The 19,643-nt window shown below is 39.5% G+C and overlaps 1 protein-coding gene across 2 annotated transcripts in view; it reads left to right on the top strand.

Moving 5' to 3' along the window:
* LOC136884954 (coilin) overlaps positions 1–19,643 on the top strand; it is an 86,962-nt gene that overhangs the window by 45,150 nt on the left and 22,169 nt on the right. The gene's annotated exons all lie outside the window — the stretch shown is intronic.

The raw sequence follows: 19,643 nt of genomic DNA, 5'->3' as shown, positions 1-19,643 counted from the left end.
AACGGTATGTACTCGCATCAAAGAACATACCAGGTGTATCAGACTCAACCAACCTGATAAATCAGCTGTTGTTGATCATGCCTTGACACCTGGTCATGATGTCTTGTTCCAAGAAGTGGATGTTCTTGCCCGTATAATGCAATATCGCCCAAGAATTATCAGGGAGGCGGTTGAAATACGTAAACACCCAGATAATTTCAACCGCGATACAGGCTACAACCTCAGTGAATCATGGCTACCTATTATCAGAACCATTAGAGAATTATGCTTTACTGTTGCCATTCGTTGTCTCTAGCATGGGAATAAAATGGCATCCCTTTTACATCTTAAGGCTCCATTTTAAGTTCCTTGTTGCTTTCTCCTAGCAACCTTTAGTGCGTCGTTTCATTTGTCTCCTGATGAAGAAAGGCAAGATTCTTTTTGAAATGCGTAGAGTGTATATATAATTTATTACATGGCATAAGCCCAAAATATACATCATGAATAATAATAATGTTATTGGCTTAATGTCCCACCTACTACTTTTACAGTTTTCGGAGACGCCGAGGTACTGGAATAAGTCCTGCAGGAATTTATGTGCCAGTAAATCTGTTGACACGAGGCTGACGTATTTGAGCACCTTCAAATACTACCAGACTGAGCCAGGATCGAACCTACTAAGTTGGGGTAGGAAGGCCACTCTGCCCATCTCTTGCTAGTGTAACTTTCTGTTTTTTTTCTAGCAAGCCGGTTATGACTGCTTCCCTGAATTTAGTGATAAGTAATTTATTTGCTGTCACCGTTCGAAGAATAAAATGTTTGTTCACGACTGCTGTTCCATTTTCCTATACAATTTCCGGGTAAAATCACTGACCTTGCTGGGCCACAAGCTGTCAGCAGAGAGATGGCTTGGTACTTTTAAGGGTATGAAGACCAGTTAGAATTCAAGGCAAGAAATTGGAGGAAAGTAAAGGAATGCATTTGAGTGGAATCAGGTGATGCAGGAAATATTAGAGTAAGAAAATAAATCTTAAAGAAAGTAGATGAATATTGTTACTTGAGTAGTATGATGGCAGAAGTGTTGTTGTTTCTTTCTTTCTTTCTTTAGGTCAGCAGTCCATAGCGCTCCATTCCCGCCTATCTCATGCTAACCTGTTTATTTCTATGTAACTACTACATCTGTACTGTGATACAAATATTCCAGACTTAATGAATATTGAATTTTCACGACCGCATTGTAATCCAAACCGACTTTCAAACTATTAGGTCGTGTTACGTACATTTAGTACGTGTTGAAGAGATTTTAAGTACAGAACAATAATGGCGAACCGGACACCAGTCGGATCTGAACCCACAACCTCCCGATTTCGCGTCGGTTGCTCTACCAATTGAGCTATGGTGGCTTAGGCCATCTTTATTCTGTTGGAAAGGATCTAAGCTACAGGTCTGGCACTACTGCCATCACACCGTAGAGCAACGGACGCAAAATCGGGAGGTTGTGGGTTCGGATCCCACTGGTGTCCGGTTGGCCATTTTTGTTCTGTACTTAACATCTCTTCAACACGCACTAAATGTACGTAACACGACCTAATAGGTTGAAAGTCGGTTTCGATTACAATGCGGTCGTGAAAATTCAATATTCATTGACTTGGCCCTCAACGGGAGACTTAAAACGCACTGTACAGTGTGATGGCAGTAGTGCCAGACCTGTAGCTTAGATCCTTTCCAACAGAACAAAGATGGCCTAGGCCACCATAGCTCAATTGGTAGAGCAACCGACGCGAAATTGGGAGGTTGTGGGTTCGGATCCGACTGGTGTCTGGATGGCCATTTTTGTTCTGTACTTAACATCTCTTCAACGCGTACTAAATGTACGTAACACGACCTAATAGGTTGAAAGTTGGTTTCGATTCCGAACTTACTTTGCATATCCCCAGTACTTCATTCTAAATGTATGTACTTTCTTCTACTCTTGTTCTTCACATACTGGCCGCCATCTTGGTCAGTCACCTGACTCTCCCGCTTCCCTGATGTCAATTCTATTTCTCGTAATTTGCAGAATGAATTCACATTCATATAAATATGTGCCACCGGCCTAACCCGGCAGGTTGAATGAGAGCCTGTTCCCTGCTGGACATTATCTGGGTCTGAGCTGGTTCTCTACTGCAACTATTGTCCAGGTGAGACATAGAGAGCAAATAATGTGACATATCTTCTCTTATTATTCTATTCATTGCTGACGACTTTTTTCATTCTGTGTCAATGGGCTATAGACTTTTGATCTACTCTAGGGCTCACATTGTCATTCAGTGCATTTGAACTGTGCTAAACTTTAATGTATTATGCAAATCCTCGTGTGTTTTCGACTCATTGCCTCGTGCATCTAACAACAAAATTTTCTGGTCCTGTCTCTTGGTTTCCTTCACTTCCTCCATTCTCCAGCCCATCCTATATATTGCTAAATGTTTTTGTATCATTCACACTATATAGATCCTTGAGATATTTAACAACCTTAGCTTCTACTTCATTATTTGTTTAGCAATTTTTAGTGAATTTGATTGTTGATCATGTGAAATAGGCTTATTTTCTTACCTAAATTGGGCTTAGCTCAACTACTTTTACTGCCTTTTTGGTTTTTTTTCCATGTAATGACCTAAGCATCTTGGGCTAACATTTTTGTGTAACTTACCTTAAACTTGCAATGGAAATTATTTCTGCCATTATTAGTTGTTATCCCCCGCTGGTCGAAAATGTACACAGTGTATTTCTTCTTCTTCTTTTATGACCACATAGGATCACTTTAATCAGTCCGTCGTTCAGGTCTCTTTGAAGTAAAAGTAACTATCACTTTCTTTAAGTACATTTATAATTTCTGGAACACCCCACTGCATATGCGTATTCTTGCTCTTTAACCTGTTGTCAGTTATCAACGACCCGTATCACATTTACTCTAATCTGTTCTTACCGCTTACACTTCCCTGAAACACTAACTGAACAAGTTCTGAGTGTCTTAAGATGTGTCTTATTTCTTCTTCTAAACCATTCTCCTCTCAGCAATTTGATTCAGTATTTCTTAATTCGTGATTCAATCTATCCATCATTTGGTTATGGATTTTGTCCGGTCCAGGAGCCGTATCTCTGCATTGCGCGAGTGCACTCCGCAACTCCCACTCCATGAAGGGCACGTTGTAGGGATGCGAAGCACAAGAGGCAAAAGAGAGATGGTGTGCCTCTGCTTCGCGTTTAATTGGAAGAAATCTATGGCCTAGAATGAATACCTCGTAACTTATGCAAACTCTGTTTTCTAGGAGACACAAAAAACCATTTTCCCGGTTAGTTATTATACTATATTGCATTTTGTTGTGCTCTCACATTATGAGTTTGTATTTCAGAGCTTTCTAAAGAGGTTATTTTAACTTTTTTTTTTGGTAATTACGAGCACATTATGACTTACGAGGTTTTCTTATGTGCGTGTTATCTGAGTTACGTGGAATTCATTTTTAAGTTCTTAGTTACGAGGTTTTCTTACATACACGCTAACTGAGTTACGTGGAATTGACTTTTTAATTCTTAGTTACGAGGTTCGTTAGCTTTTGTCTTGTGTAAGATACGTGGTTAATAGCTGCCAAAACATTGTTATAAACATGTTTAGAAGTATGTTTGCACATTTTCGTGAATTTTTTTCATTGATGTGGGTTTCATAAAAGAAACAAAAAATTTCCAAAATTGTTTATTCCACCACATAATACAATTACACAATATATTTTAGCTATGTATAATTCAATCAGCAGAATTTGTCACTACATGTCACTACTGGAACGGTGTGGCAGGTTGTCATAGAAATAGTGAATATCTTTGGGGATCACAGATTTGAGCTCCTGAAGATGCTTAAACTTTACAAAATCAATGGGTAACCGCGAGTTGTATAATGGAGGACGTTCAACACTGTTATCTGAAGGCTTCTTGTTCCTTTTGTTCCTTCTTGGGAGGTCTGATAATTGATCCTGATGGTTCAGTTTTACTTGTATTGTGCAGTCAGGTTTATACTGGATACATCGAACGTCGGTTACGATAGGATCTCCCTTTTTTGTACCGGGTCTAATTGACGACAAAAGGTTAAGGTCGTTATACCTCTTGAAGAAAGTGTGGTCAAGTTGTTCTACCTTGTATGGCTGGGGTTTAATTCGAGCCGTTTTACAAACCTCGACATACCCAGCTGGGGAGTAAATTTCTCTGTTCCTCATCTTTTTTTCAATATTACTGTGAATGCTGTCGCATTCCATTTGAGTATGGCCTTTGTCTAAATATTTTCGGATTATTGTCACCCCAGTTTTGTGCGAAATCAGTAATAATGCATTGGCCAATACTGAATTCCTGTTTTGGCTTGTACAACCATCGCTGTACAAGATGACGTGTTTGACTATATCCAGATTGATTTCTTTTGAAATGAAGTGAGTAACTATCGTAGCAAATTCGTCTGCATTTACTCCCCCCTCACTTTCATCCCAGAGGTAGCAGTAACCTTCGCAAGATTTCAAATTATAAAATGTAAAGTTGTGAACTTTTAATTTCCTCCTATAATATAGAGCCGAAGCTTTTAAGGAAGGGCATAGGAGAACTGCTTGAACATCCATGGTAATAACGGCAGTCCTTTCATCTGTTTCTTCTTTGTCCTTAGTCTTTTCTTCTCTTGCTGCATTTTTTCTTTTTAGATGGGCAACATGCTCCGGTTCACTCACATTTCCTTGTTCGTAACCACAACACAAATCACACTGATCTTTTTTGGGAGAGAAAATTCCGAAATTGTGAGCCTCAAACACTTCGTGGAATATAAAACTAGATACAACTAAGTGTTCTTTCTCCTCATTTTTACAATATAACTGGTACTCCCTGAAAAGCTGTGCTTTGGACTGCCAATGAGGTTCGAGGTAAAGTTTGTTCGTGTCCTTTCGGCAATAGTGTGACTCTAGTTTGGGGAGATTATTGAAAAATTCAGTTAATAGTTTTCGTTCATTACTGATACATTTTCCCTTTCTTGTTGTTCCTGTATCCTCGGTTTCTACATCTTCATTGTCCTGTTCATGTGCGTCGTTAATTACATTTTGGTCACCTTGTCTTTGTATCTTATTCTGGAATACCCAATTCCTTATCATCCATTCACCTACACATAGGGAGTTTAGGAACATTGTTTTACATACACGTATTTTTGGTAAGTTGTTTTGAGGTTTGAGATGATACAACAGAGAGCCATTCCTTCTAGATTTTGTACCAGGTACTGTTCTTTGATGCACATCCCTCAAATCTACAAGATGATATGCTTCAACCTTTCTTTGGTTCCAATCTAATGCCCAAAAGTTTCTGAATATTTGTTGCCTTCTTTTGTCAGTGATCTGTGTACATTTGAACTTGTTCTTTTGTTTTCCGTCACATGAACAGCGAGGTTGAATACTCCTTTCGGGTCTTTTGACATCAAACGCTGTTTTTCCTGTCTCAGACTTCCTCCGTCCTTCATATTCTTTTCCTTTCATTCTTTTAATTTTGTTTTTGGTAGCTGTCCATGTACTTTTGTTAGCTCTTCCTCGTTTGGCACGTTTTCGTTTTTGAGGCAATTCCTTACTATGGTTTACTCCATCATAACTGTCATCAAGATTGCTTTCACTTGAGGGTTCATAACTGTTGTCTGGTAAATTTTCATTTACTTTCCGATGGTCATCCAACTCAACATCACTCAACTGATGAATTGGTTCTTCATGATGATCAACTTCTTTTAAAATAGTACCGGTACCCAAAATCTCTCCGACATTTTTATTTGCCTTATTCACTGAATGACCATTGGTACTCTCACTTAACTCTTCAGAAACCAAATTAAATGAATTATTCAATACAGTATGGTCTATTGATTCACTTCCTGGTTTAACTGGCAGAACTGAATCACTGAATATGACTGGCAGTGACAGAATATCTTCAAATACATTAACTGGATTAAAACCAAAATTACTATTATTCAGTGATGATGAGTCATTAAGATTAAAAGGTTCCAATAATGGAAAGCTTTCTACTCCTCTAACAGTCTGAAGATTATTGTCTTGTGAAGTGTGGAGATAGGAAGCATCTCCTATATTTTGAGGCTGAATTTCCTGAAGGTAGTTACCACTTCCATTGGCTTCTGAGATAGTAAAGCTGTTCTCATTTCTGGGCTGAACTGAGTCGCATCCTTGAACTAGAATAACAGTTTAGGATTAGAAAAATTAAAAAAGCAATAACCCAATAACTTCCCTTGCTTATGCAGACAAACTCGCAACAGGGCAGTGGTTGTTTACCAATACATCCTGTGAAACTGTATGGATGAAAACTAACCTGTATCATCTTCAGATTTATCGGCAACGATTTTGGTGTCTGCATAAATAGAACCAGTATTGTTTGATTCAGCTATTCTTTTACCACCTTGGTCCTTAAGAATCTCAAGAGCCATCTTCACAAGCCTAGAACCCCTTGAGTCTGCCATCTGAAAAACTACCACCCACTACATTAAACAGTTGACAAAAACATAAAATTACTCTATTTACTGTACTTAATCCATAATTAAATAATTATCAACCTGTAATTTAATGCAGTACAAATTGACGAGCTCAAATGAATTGGTGAGTGCAAAAGTGAACATAATATTCTTTTATATGAACTATGGTATAACATGAAAACCGTATGTAATATGATTTACATACTTTGTAGTTGAACGTGCAGATATATTATGCACAAAAGCCTAATAGCAACTTTTTTGATCAAACCTCTCCTTTAGCTACAAAACAGATTTTCCCTTCTCCTGAAAAGTAAGGATATTGGAATGTGTACGTTTTTCAACTCACCGATTCAAATACAAATGAGAAGACTACGTAACTCATTAATAAATCACAAGGGACCATAACATCAATGGCCAGTTTATAAATGAAACACTCGTATCTCTGACTTACAAGCTTTTCATATTACACTTTCGCTTTGTAGCCTACATACGAGGTTTTCCATGTTATAGCAGCAATTCAGGTCATCAAAAAACGGACTGTTACATGGGTTTTAATTATTAAAATGAGCAATACAGAGAAAACATTCTTACCTGAATAAGTATCCAGCAAGAAACGATGCTGATTTCTTCTTGAAGTTCAGTAGAATTTCGTATAAACAACTCAGTAAATGCTCACAATATACGTGCGCTTCAGACTCAACATGGCTACCATACCGAATACGAGGTTTGATTTTTCCCTGATAGAGGCCAGCACGATGTTGAAGTATTCTTTTTTCTTTTCCAGGAACATGAGATACGAGGTTTTACATCCAAAAATGCGAAAAAGTAATTTCTGAAAAATTTTGAGATACGAGGTTTTCATTCTAGGCCATCGAAATGCAGGGTTGTACCTCCTAGAGCTGGACGTATCTGCGAAATGTGACGTGATGAGGTCAGCAATGACTGAAGGAATCGTAACTATATCTCCATTAATGGAGATTCTCGGTACTGGGGGCACATTCTGTACTCCGACAATACGGCGGAGTTTTGTCCATACTTGTGATGACGGAGTATGTGCCGTGATGGATGACACATACGTAGGTGGTTTGAAAAGTTCTCGGAATGTACTAGAATTACGTATCTTACCTCGGTGGAACTGCTTTTATTTTTCAACATAGTCTCCCTGTAGACTAATGCATTTGGTCCAGCGATGTTCCAATGCCTTGATCCCATCTCAAAAATGAGATTCCTCCAGGCCTGCAAAATACCTCTCCAATTCGGCTGTCAGTTCTTCCCTTGTAGAAAATATCCGTCCACCGAGGAAAATTTTCAGCTTGGGGAATAGATGAAAGTCTGATGGTGCCAAATCAGGTGAATAAGGTGGATGTGGCAACAATTCGTTCCCCAGTTCATGAAGTTTTGCCATGGCAATAACACTTGTGTGCGGCGGAGCATTGTCCTGATGAAAGATGACCTTTTTCCTTGTCAAACCAGGCCTTGTTTCGCGTATATTTTCCTGTAGTTGGTCTAGGAGGTTTGTATAGTATTGCCCCGTAATTGTTTGGCCAGTAGGAAGATAATCTATCAGCAGAATGCCTTTTGCATCCCAGAAAACTGAGGCCATGACCTTTCCGGCCGAACGCACTGCCTTTGCTTTCTTTGGTGGTGGTGAATCAGCATGTTTCCACTGCTTTGACTGCTGTTTTGTCTCTGGGGTATAGTAGTGGACCCAAGTTTCATCTGTAGGCACAAACCGGCGCAAAAAATCTTGGGCAGTGCAAACGGGCCAGACTTTGTTCAGACATTTCCAATCTGGTGCGTTTATTGTCCAATGTCAAGAGCCGCGGCACCCATCTTGCGGATAATTTTTTCATACCCAATTCTTCGGTTAAAATATAATATACCCATTCAGAAGACATCCCTACAGCTTCAGCAATCTCCCGCACTTTCATTCGACGATCCTCCATGACCATTTTATGCACTTTTGTGATAAATTCTGGGGTCGTAACACTTTTTGGCCATCCACTACGCGGATCATCATCCAAGCTCTCCCGACCAAATTTAAACTCGCTCGTCCACTTGGGAACAGTTGAAAATGAAGGAGCAGAGTCCCCCAGTGTGTTCTGAAAGTGCCGGGCTGAGTGGCTCAGACGGTTGAGGCGCTGGCCTTCTGACCCCAACTTGGCAGGTTCGATCCTGGCTCAGTCCGGTGGTATTTGAAGGTGCTCAGATACATCAGCCTCATGTCGGTAGATTTACTGGCACGTAAAAAGAACTCCTGCGGGACTAAATTCCGGCACCTCGGCGTCTCCAAAAACCGTAAAAGAGTAGTTAGTGGGACGTAAAGCAAATAACATTATTATTATTGTTCTGAAAGTCGACATGAATTTCCTTTGCTTTCATACCTTTCTTTACAAAGTATTTAATCACTGCTCGAATCTCAGTTTTTTCCATTGTCACAAATCACTACGCGGGAACAACAACAAAGAGTCGTCACTACCACACTCCTGCAGCTAGAGCACTGATGCGCCACGTGTTCACTCACAAAGGATGTGTGATTATTGCGCGGGAACCTTGTTGCTCTAGCACCGACATCTAGCGGTGATTCCGAGAACTTTTCAAACTTTCCTCGTACTTTTCCCACGTAGCTTTTTTACTTTCTCGAATCAAAAAATGGGCCTTCGCGCGCAGACGCTTAAAAGTGATATGATTGGCCACCGTAGGATTCCAACGATAATGCTTAAAAGCTCGTCGGCGATCACGTATGGCCGCTGCAATTTCGTCCGTCCACCATGGGACCTGTTTCCGGCAATGAATACCGCATGAGGAAGGAATTGTTTCCTCCGCAGCAGCCAAAATTCCAGTAGTAATGGAAGAAACGTGGTCGTCAACAGACTCCAGCATATCATCAGCCATCACTGCACGTTTCGAAAATTCTGGCCAATTTGCCCGCCGAAGTAACCAGCGCTTGGGTACTTCGGACTGTCTTTGATTCAAGAGAGAAATAATTATCGGGAAGTGGTCACTATCACAGAGGTCATCGTGTACTTGCCACCGTAGCAGGGGAACTAGCGCACGGCTGCACAAAGTGACATCTAGGTGTGAGAATGTGCCATGTGTGCTGCTGAAATGTGTCAGTTCCCCTGTATTAAGCACGCAAAGATCAAACAGGTTGATCATTCGCTCAAGCATCCTCCCCCTAGCACAGGAAGACGGAGAACCCCATAGTATGTTATGGGCGTTCACATCTCCCAGCATGAGGAAAGGAGGAGGCAACTAAGTGATCAAATCTTGTAGTGCACGAATTTCAAGGTCGTAATCCGGTGGAATGTATACGTTACGGATGAAGCTGCAAAGGAAGCTGTACACTTTTACCTCCAAGACCAGTCAATGTACCTGCTAAAGATATTTGTTCTCAGCTACATCGAACCATCTTGGCGTCCTGGGAATCGGAGTGGCTAGATATCTGAACTCCCAACAAGCTGAGAGCAATTACGAAGACATCTACCGTGTGGCGGTCCTCTTTCCGACCTTCACGGAGAGAGGCCATAGTACTGTGCAGGGGATAGGTCATTTGCGATCCACGCACTCTTATCTCCTAAAGAGGAAAGACCCCCCAGTGTGTTCTTGTGGTGCCGACTTCACCGTGGCCCACAGCCTCACAGAGTGCGCCGATCTCTCTGGCCTTAGACGGAGCCTTGGCCTGCAGGAAACACTCAAACGCATACTAGCCGATGACGCGACTACTGCTGATCTCGTCATCCGCTTTATGTGCGACTGGACTTATCATGGGTATATAAATTACAAGTGTACTGTTACTCAGGGAACGTACGTTCCCTTTTGATACGTTAGTAATCCTTTCGGCCTAATTCTATAATTGTATTTTGTTTTATTTTGTACAGCGTTTCCAAATTCCTTTGCTGAATAAATAATTTTGTTTTATATTTTACATTTCTTTTCCACTTATTTCTTCAGAGAGGATGATTACCTCGTTGTACTTTCTCTTAAAACAAAAAATCACCACCACCACCACCACTGAAAATGTTTTCGACCAACATGACTCAAACCAGCTAAGCATGGTGTCAGATCATTTAGATTTCAACGCCTTAATGATCATGGGCATCAGGTGGGCTTAAAAAGGTTGACGTCAATATTTATATTTTCTAAATTTATTTGAATAAATGTCAAATTATGGTAAATGAAATCCAAGTAATCAGAATTTAACGATTATTTTATCTACGGTGTCCCTCTCTGTGGTTGTGGGATTCAACTTGTGGTATTTGTAGCGTATTTATAAACAAATTCAGTTGAATAGCAGGAGGACAGCTGGAAAACAGATGGTGTGACGAGATCATCTTATGTGTTTTGCGTTTCCTAATTCGTCGCTATAAGACCTGTGTCGGTGCGACGTAAAGCAAAAAAAAAAATCTCTATTTAGTTGATAGGTGTCTTGACAAATCAAGAAGATCAAAGAGAAAAGACCAGTATGTACTGTATACAGGATGATTCAGAATGAATGCAATCACGCTTTGTGTGTTGTGCAAGACGTTAGAGTTCAAAAATGCTGGTTATACGTTCAACATTTTACCAATAAACCTCCACGAGCATAAGTTAAATTACAAAAGGGGTTCCAACTGGATTACAGAGGCTACATAGGTGGTGCAGAGACGTGTGCTTGCGTGCTCATTATTTCACTCACTGTTTGGTTTCTTGTGATTAGGTCCTCCTTGGATGATACAGCATTAAACCCACCACCGAATTTCGATGCCCCACATCCTGGGTCTCCTATTGAAAAATTATCAGTTTGCTGTCTTGCTATCTTAATCGCCCTGTTTGTATTCATGGTAAGCCAGACCTGAGTTCTGGCTGCTCTGATACCCTCCATACTGTATACATTCCAGTTATGTAACCTGCCTCTACTTCCACTCTTGTAGCGATCGTGGACAGGTGATTTCATATGTCAAAAAGTATTTGCTTGATATAATTGGTGAAAAAAGTACACAAAAAAAGAAGCTAATGTTTTTGAAGTACGGTTTTACCATAGCGAGTAGAAGGTAGAAGTGTGATCTCTCCCCTAGTTCATCGGTTCCTCCGCTAGGCCGCTCTTCCAGCAGTAAGTGAGCTTGAGTTTACAAGTCAGCATACAAAATAAAATACAATTATTGCATGCAAAATATTATGCTTTTGCTTACCATTCCAGAAGTTAGTTGCCAGATAGTTTAGATAGCTTCCGAGGTCTTAGAAGATGTCAGTTCCTTTCTCATCTGTTTTGTTACAAACTAAAATCGACACTTCAAGTTTAGGGAGGATGTCCGCAACATGGTCATCGCAGCATCCCAATTCTTTCCAGTTAATAGTGATATTGTGCAAACTGTCCAAACACTGGTAAAATATATTGCCCCATAGACTTATGTTCACAGGAGAGTTTTTGTTCCACTCACTTTCAACTTGCACAAATACATTATAAACTGCTCTTGAAGGATGGGTGAGGAAAATGCTGTAAATACTGTACTTATTGCTATAGTCCCTAATGAATGCGAGGGCTGCGACAAGTATTCCTTCTGTAGGCTTTCCGTGAAGGAGGCTGACACGACATTTTGTGACCTTGGATACGTTGCGTATTATATATCCTCCTAGATAATAAATCAAACACTCCTTTACAAGACTGCGGCTATCACTCACTGTTAATTAGACCTAAGTTGTTCTCCCAGTCCAGTAAGAGGTCATCCATGTTCTCAGTGAAATCTAGTGTTTGCTTTATTTTATTTTGTGCATTTTCTACTACAGCGTTATTTGTCTCTTCTGTCTTCTTAACCAGTGTTGTCATTTGATTGACGAATAAAGCCAATATCAGTTCAAATTTGGGCTCACAATTACTACTCGATGACAGCGCAAGTTTGGTTGGAATATAAATAGACTGCAACATGTGTAAATTCAGAAAATCTATTGTTGAAGGGTGGTCGTCACAAGGTGCCGTTCTGGATCTTGATTAAATTTGGCTGTGAGCACATATCGGAATCCATTATACCATAAATACTCAGACACATGTATGGTGCTCTCAATTGTTACTCTTAGGTATTCAAGAGTTCTTTCTGAAGCAAAAGTATTATTCTTCCCACTGAGGTTATCTCCCCATTTTATTGAGGTTTGATGCCATATTGAATCTTTATAAAGAGCACCTGTTGGTGTAGAAGTATTTAATACTATTAGGATATTTAATTTCCTAGTGAATGTTTCTGTCAGTTCACTGTCTTCAAATCCCTCTGAGTTTATTTGTGTTTGCTTGTTTAATTGTTTCGTGAGATATTGTGGCAAATTGGGGAATATATAAGGGACAGCACCGTTTTCAGTTTCCGTCTGTCTCTAGTAATTTCTACCTGTTTGCCTTGTATTACAAATCAATCGGATTTAACAAATTCATCAGAAAAATGTGAATCGCACACATAATACTTATCAGAAAGATTTTTTTCTTTTCTGGGAATCGCCTTTTTCCATTTTGAAGATTCTGCTTTATTTTTAGGTGGTTTGAAGAAGTTTTTACCTTTTGTAATTTTATAGCCAGACTTACAGCCTGAAACGAAGCAAACCCCCTGCGGGTGGGGGACGCACATGTAGAATACACCCACGGTATCCCCTGCCTGTCGTAAGAGGCGACTAACAGGGGCCCCAAAGGCTCTGAACTATGGAGCGTGGGTTGGCGACCACGGGGCCCTCAGCTGAGTCCTGGCATTTCTTCCACTTACTTGTGCCAGGCTCCTCACTTTCATCTATCCTATCCGACCTCTCTTGCTGAACTCTTGTTCTTTTCCGACCCCGACGCTATTAGGTTTGCGAGGCCTAGGGAGTCTTTCATTTTCACGCCCTTCGTGGCCCTTGTCTTCCTTTGGCCGATACCTTCATTTTTCGAAGTGTCGGACCCCTTCCATTTTTCTCTCTGATTAGTGTTATATAGAGGATGGTTGCCTAGTTGTACTTCCTCTTAAAACAATAATCACCACCAATTACCACCTGAAATGAAGCAAGTAGGCATTTTTTCCTCCTCGGTATATTTGTAAGTTTTATAAACACAGCACTATATTTAGACTAAATAAATGAATACGATCACCAAATCACACGCTCTTCACTTTCACTTAACAATAATGCACGACACTTAAGTGTATGCCTTCACAGAACAACACTACCGAACATAACCATATTACAACTACAGATACCAACCCTCAGATAGTAACGGTGCTGCCCCTAATGGATGATTCATCACAGTCCCTATACTAGCAAATAGCTTAATATGATAATAGTGGAAACTCCTGCGAGAAACTGGCGACACCGCTTGTGCGTGCCATCTAGCGGTTCGAGAGGCTAACTACTCTTGCTACTGCTGTCAGCTGTGTATGCCAGAAGTGTCTTATTTGTACTTCAGATAGTTTTGTGCTTGTTATGTGTCACGATTTTGGAAACGACAGGAAGGGGAGTTATTTGTGCTAGGTATGGGTGTTTTAATTACAGAAGACAAAGTGATCGCAAGTCATTTTACAGATTTCCTAACAACAAAGTGCTGTGAGTATAGGCCTACCTGTGCCTGTATTTTTTTTCTATGTATGAGAACATACTTTCTTTAAAATATTGTTATGATTAAACCTATGCATTTAATCTATTTTTAGTGTACTCAGTGGATTGTGAAGAGCAGAAGAGTAGATTTAGATGAAATTCTGAGGACCAAAAGACCAGAACATTTAAATAAAAGCTATGTAGTGTGCTCGGACCACTTCTCAGAAAGGGATTTCAGAAACAAAAATCTCTTAAGCCAAGGGTAGGTTATATAATATTTTCTTCTGGTTTTGCTTATGAACTTGCTTGAAGTACAAACATTGCATTTTTCCATCATTATAACTTTTATCACTAGTGAATGCCTGATTATTAAATCTTTATGTTTGTTACAGAATTTGGCCAGGTGCAGTGCCATCAATGTCAAAGAGACAAACTTGAGGAGTAGCCCGAAGAAAAGGAAACGAGAGCATGAATCTACCCCAGTACCAACAGAAAGTGCAGTCCAACCAAACCAAACCCCATGGCACTACAGCCCTTCAAGGGCCTTGGCCTACAAGCGACCGCTGCTCAGCCCAAAGGCCTGCAGATTACGAGGTATCGTGTGGTCAGCATGACGAATCCTCTCGGCCGTTGTTCTTGGCTTTCTAGACCGGGGCCGCTATCTCACCGTCAGATAGCTCCTCAATTCTAATCACGTAGGCTGAGTGGACCTCGAACCAGCCCTCAGGTCCAGGTAAAAATCTCTGACCAGGCCGAGAATCGAACCCGGGCACTTCGCTACCCCTACACCACGGGGCCGGCTGAAAGTGAAGTCCAGGAAGATGATAAAGTGCCCGCAGAAGAGAGACTGAGTAAATGCTGTTCAAACTTAATGTTGAAATATAGGAATTCGGAAGTTGCTATCCAAGTACAGATCAGTGAATAAAAGTTTGAGAAGAAAAATGTGTGTGCTGCAGAAAAATCAGTCAAAGTGTAACTGTGAGAAAAGTGTTGTGGATAACAGTGTTGCTACGAACTTTATACATTTTCGACTAAATCAAGGGAGAGTTACAATATTGAAAATCTTCCACCTTCTTGATACTTTTTATTTGCCTTTTAGCAAATTTTTATTTGTTTCGTTCTCACTTGGGAACATCTTCAGCTGTTATTAAAGCTTAGGTGAATCGCTAAGTTTTTAAACACGTTATTTGCAAGTACATTGATTCTCTTAAAAACTACTAGAATACTAATTAAATTAAATGAGGTATTTTTTTTTTTGCTAGTTGTTTTACGTCGCACCGACACAGATAGGTCTTACGGCGACGATGGGACAGGAAAGGGCTAGGAGTGGGAAGGAAGCGGCCGCGGCCTTAATTAAGGTACAGCCCCAGCATTTGCCTGGTGTGAAAATGGGAAACCACGGCAAACCATCTTCAGGGCTGCCGATAGTGGGATTCGAACCCACTATCTCCCGGATGCAAGCTCACAGCTGCGTGCCTCTACGCGCACGGCCAACTCGCCCGGTTAAATGAGATTAAAAAACAATGTGGGGGTTAATGTGTTAATGAAATGAGACTGGATGATTACATAGTTGGTCAGCTTAAAAACTATATCTATTCATTGGAATAGTTGTTAAAAGTTTCACTTTGTTACATTAAAAATGTCTGTTTGTCTTCCGGTTAAAAGGTTTTAAAAATGATTGACTTCGTGACACTGTTCAAATTGTTGTTGAATGTTTTTTCTCTTTCACTCCTTCCAGGTAAGCTGTTATTTATTATGAGCTTGCTTAAAGTGCCCTAAATTGAGTCTAATGCGGAACTTTGAAGCTGATTGATGGTCAATTTTTGGGAAGGGAGCTTCGTCTCAATTTCTGAAATGAAATGAAATAAGGAAATGGGAATTTGTTTTTGTAATGAAAACGTGTCTTTACATAATAACTTAATGTATAAAATGGTTCTTTACCTTGCTGTTGTTAGACTCCGATTCTACTGTGACCCTGGAGGGACGTTTGATGCTGCTTTACGTCTAGTATAGTAATGGTGTGTGTGTTCCATTGTTTGCTCCTCCTTTCGGGGAGGTAAGGCTGCGGAGAGGGGAGGAGGCATGTCGCTTACTGTCACGGCTTCGGCTTTAGAAGGGGTGGGGAAGGGGGATGTACAAAATGGCGGAGGCTCGGTCTTATTTATCCTTTTACTGTCTGTATTGTGTCTTTTGCCTAAAGTTTCAAGACTTGATAATATCCCTTCAAATATAGGGTTTCTATTGTCAATTGTTTCATTCAGGTTATTGTCCTGATTGCTTTTTTGTTGTAAATAAACATATAGATTTTCTAATGTGTTTAGAAGAGATTCTTTGTTTATTTTATGCAGTATAGTTTAATCCTGCTCTATGGTTGTGAACTGATGTCCGGTTGAACTCATGTGTTGGCCCATCGCAGAAATTTTGTTATGTCTTTCAGCATTGACATGCTCTAGATATCTTACAGTAAAACTGCGCCCTATTTGTCCGACATAACTTTTTTCACATTGATGACACTTCAATTTGTAAACTGATTCAGAATGTTTGTTTTTTCCTATGGAATTAACACTATTGTAATTAAATAATTCTTGCTTTGTGTTATTGCTGGTTGAATTCGCGATCTTATAGTTATATTTTCTAAAAAATTGGTTATAAGTATATAAGTTGGGGTTATTGAACGTGAACTTGACGTATTTGTCTTTCCTTTTTGTTTCGGGTGTTAGATTAGTTTGTAATTTCTATTTGAATTTACTGATTATTTTGTTTATTTTAGTTCAAAACCGTTGTATTGGGCTTGTTTGCGAATAAAGAGCAGTTCTTTTTCTCGTTCTGTGTGTGTATGGGGTATATTAAACGCTCTATATATGTAACTGTACTAAGCTGACCTTTTTTGTGATTCTGGGTGCAATGAGTAGTTCTTTATTGTAATGGGAGTAAAAGTGGGTTTTCTGTGTATCTTGAAGACAAACTCTTCCTTTTTCTGTGTTATATTTATGTCTAAAAAATTTATGGAACATTCTATTTCTTTTTCTACTGTAAACTTTATTCTAGAATCAAGTGTATTTAATTTATTGAGGATATCGTCACTGTTATTCACTCTTCAATCTATTACGGCAAAAGTGTTGTCTACAAAGCGTATCCATAAATTGAGACCTTCTAGTTGTCCTATTATTTTGGTATGTTGGAGGTAATCAAGATAAATATTGGCTAAAATGCCCGAAGCGGGAGCACTCATTGGGAGGCCTTCCTGTCTATATATTTTCTTATTGAAAGTGAAGTAATTGTGTTTCGTAACGAATTTGAGTATATTAATGAAATCTTCTACTTCTGGTAGGCTGAGTTGTTTATGTTCTATTAGATTCTTCCTGATAATTTTTATTGTTTCGTTTCAAAATACACAGAAAACCCACTTTTACTCCCATTACAATAAAGAACTACTCATTGCACCCTGAATCGCAAAAAAGGTCAGCTTACTACAGTTACATATATAGAGCGTTTAATATACCCCCTACACACACAGAAGGAGAAAAAGAACTGCTCTTTATTCGCAAACAAGCCCAATACAACCGTTTTGAACTAAAAATAATAAACAAAATAATCGGTAAATTCAAACAGAAATTACAAACTAATCTAACACCCGAAACAAAAAAGAAAGACAAATACGTCAAGTTCACGTTCAATAACCCCAACTTATATACAGTAACCAATTTTTTAGAAAATATAACTATAAGATCGCATATTCAACCAGCAACAACACAAAGCAAAAATTATTTAATTACAATAGTGTTAATTCCATAGGGAAAAAAACCCATTCTGAATCAGTTTACAAATTGAAGTGTCATCAATGTGAAAAGAGTTATGTCAGACAAACAGGGCGCAGTTTTACTGTAAGATATCTAGAGCATGTCAATGCTGAAAGACATAAAAAAATTTCCGCGATGGGCCAACACATGAGTTCAACCGGACATCAGTTCACAACCATAGAGCAGGATTTAACTATATTGCATAAAATAAACAAAGGATCTCTTCTAAACACATTAGAAAATCTATATATTTATTTACAACAAAAAAGCAATCAGGACAATAACCTGAATGAAACAACTGACAATAGAAACCCTATATTTGAAGGGATATTATCAAGTCTTGAAACTTTAGGCAAAAGACACAATACAGACAGTAAAAGGATAAATAAGACCGAGCCTCCGCCATTTTGTACATCCCCTCTCCCCACCCCTTCTAAAGCCGAAGCCGTGACAGTAAGCGACACGCCTCCTCCCCTCTCCGCAGCCTTACCTCCCCGAAAGGAGGAGCAAACAACGGAACACGCACACCATTACTATACTAGACGTAAAGCAGCATCAAACGTCCCTCCAGGGTCACAGTAGAATCGGAGTCTAACAACAGCAAGGTAAAGAACCATTTTATACATTAAGTTATTATGTAAAGACACGTTTTCATTACAAAAACAAATTCCCATTTCCTTATTTCATTTCATTTCAGAAATTGAGACGAAGCTCCCTTCCCAAAAATTGACCATCAATCAGCTTCAAAGTTCCGCATCAGACTCAATTTAGGGCACTTTAAGCAAGCTCATAATAAATAACAGCTTACCTGGAAGGAGTGAAAGAGAAAAAACATTCAACAACAATTTGAACAGTGTCACGAAGTCAATCATTTTTAAAACCTTTTAACCGGAAGACAAACAGACATTTTTAATGTAACAAAGTGAAACTTTTAACAACTATTCCAATGAATAGATATAGTTTTTAAGCTGACCAACTATGTAATCATCCAGTCTCATTTCATTAACACATTAACCCCCACATTGTTTTTTAATCTCATTTAATCGGGCGAGTTGGCCGTGCGCGTAGAGGCACGCGGCTGTGAGCTTGCATCCGGGAGATAGTGGGTTCGAATCCCACTATCGGCAGCCCTGAAGATGGTTTTGCTGTGGTTTCCCATTTTCACACCAGGCAAATGCTGGGGCTGTACCTTAATTAAGGCCGCGGCCGCGTCCTTCCCACTCCTAGCCCTTTCCTGTCCCATCGTCGCCGTAAGACCTATCTGTGTCGGTGCGACGTAAAACAACTAGCAAAAAAAAAAAACCTCATTTAATTTAATTAGTATTCTAGTAGTTTTTAAGAGAATCAATGTACTTGCAAATAACGTGTTTAAAAACTTAGCGATTCACCTAAGCTTTAATAACAGCTGAAGATGTTCCCAAGTGAGAACGAAACAAATACAAATTTGCTAAAAGGCAAATAAATAGTATCAAAAAGGTGGAATATTTTCAATATTGTAACTCTCTGTGATTAGATTTTGATACGGAAAATGAAGCTGATTACTTGCAATAAATCAAGGGAACCGTAAAGCTCAGGGTTGAAGATATTTGAGTACTGACAAAAGTTGAAGATATTCGAGTACTGACAAAAGTTTTGCCTTAGCTTTGCATTATTGTTCACCAAAGTCATAAAAGTTCATGCAAAACCATTTTTCTTTGTCAAGTACCAGGTCATTAAGAAGCTGGTTACAAAATGCTCAAGTGGAACCTGGAGTAAATAAAATGGTTCTAAGCTTGCTGGAAATGAAAACTAGGTAAATGAGAAGGGAGGAGAAGGTTATTTCA

Source organism: Anabrus simplex, chromosome 13 (assembly GCF_040414725.1).
Source record: "Anabrus simplex isolate iqAnaSimp1 chromosome 13, ASM4041472v1, whole genome shotgun sequence".
In the NCBI taxonomy this organism is placed as follows: domain Eukaryota; kingdom Metazoa; phylum Arthropoda; class Insecta; order Orthoptera; family Tettigoniidae; genus Anabrus; species Anabrus simplex.
This window is presented reverse-complemented; position numbering and strand designations above follow the sequence as displayed.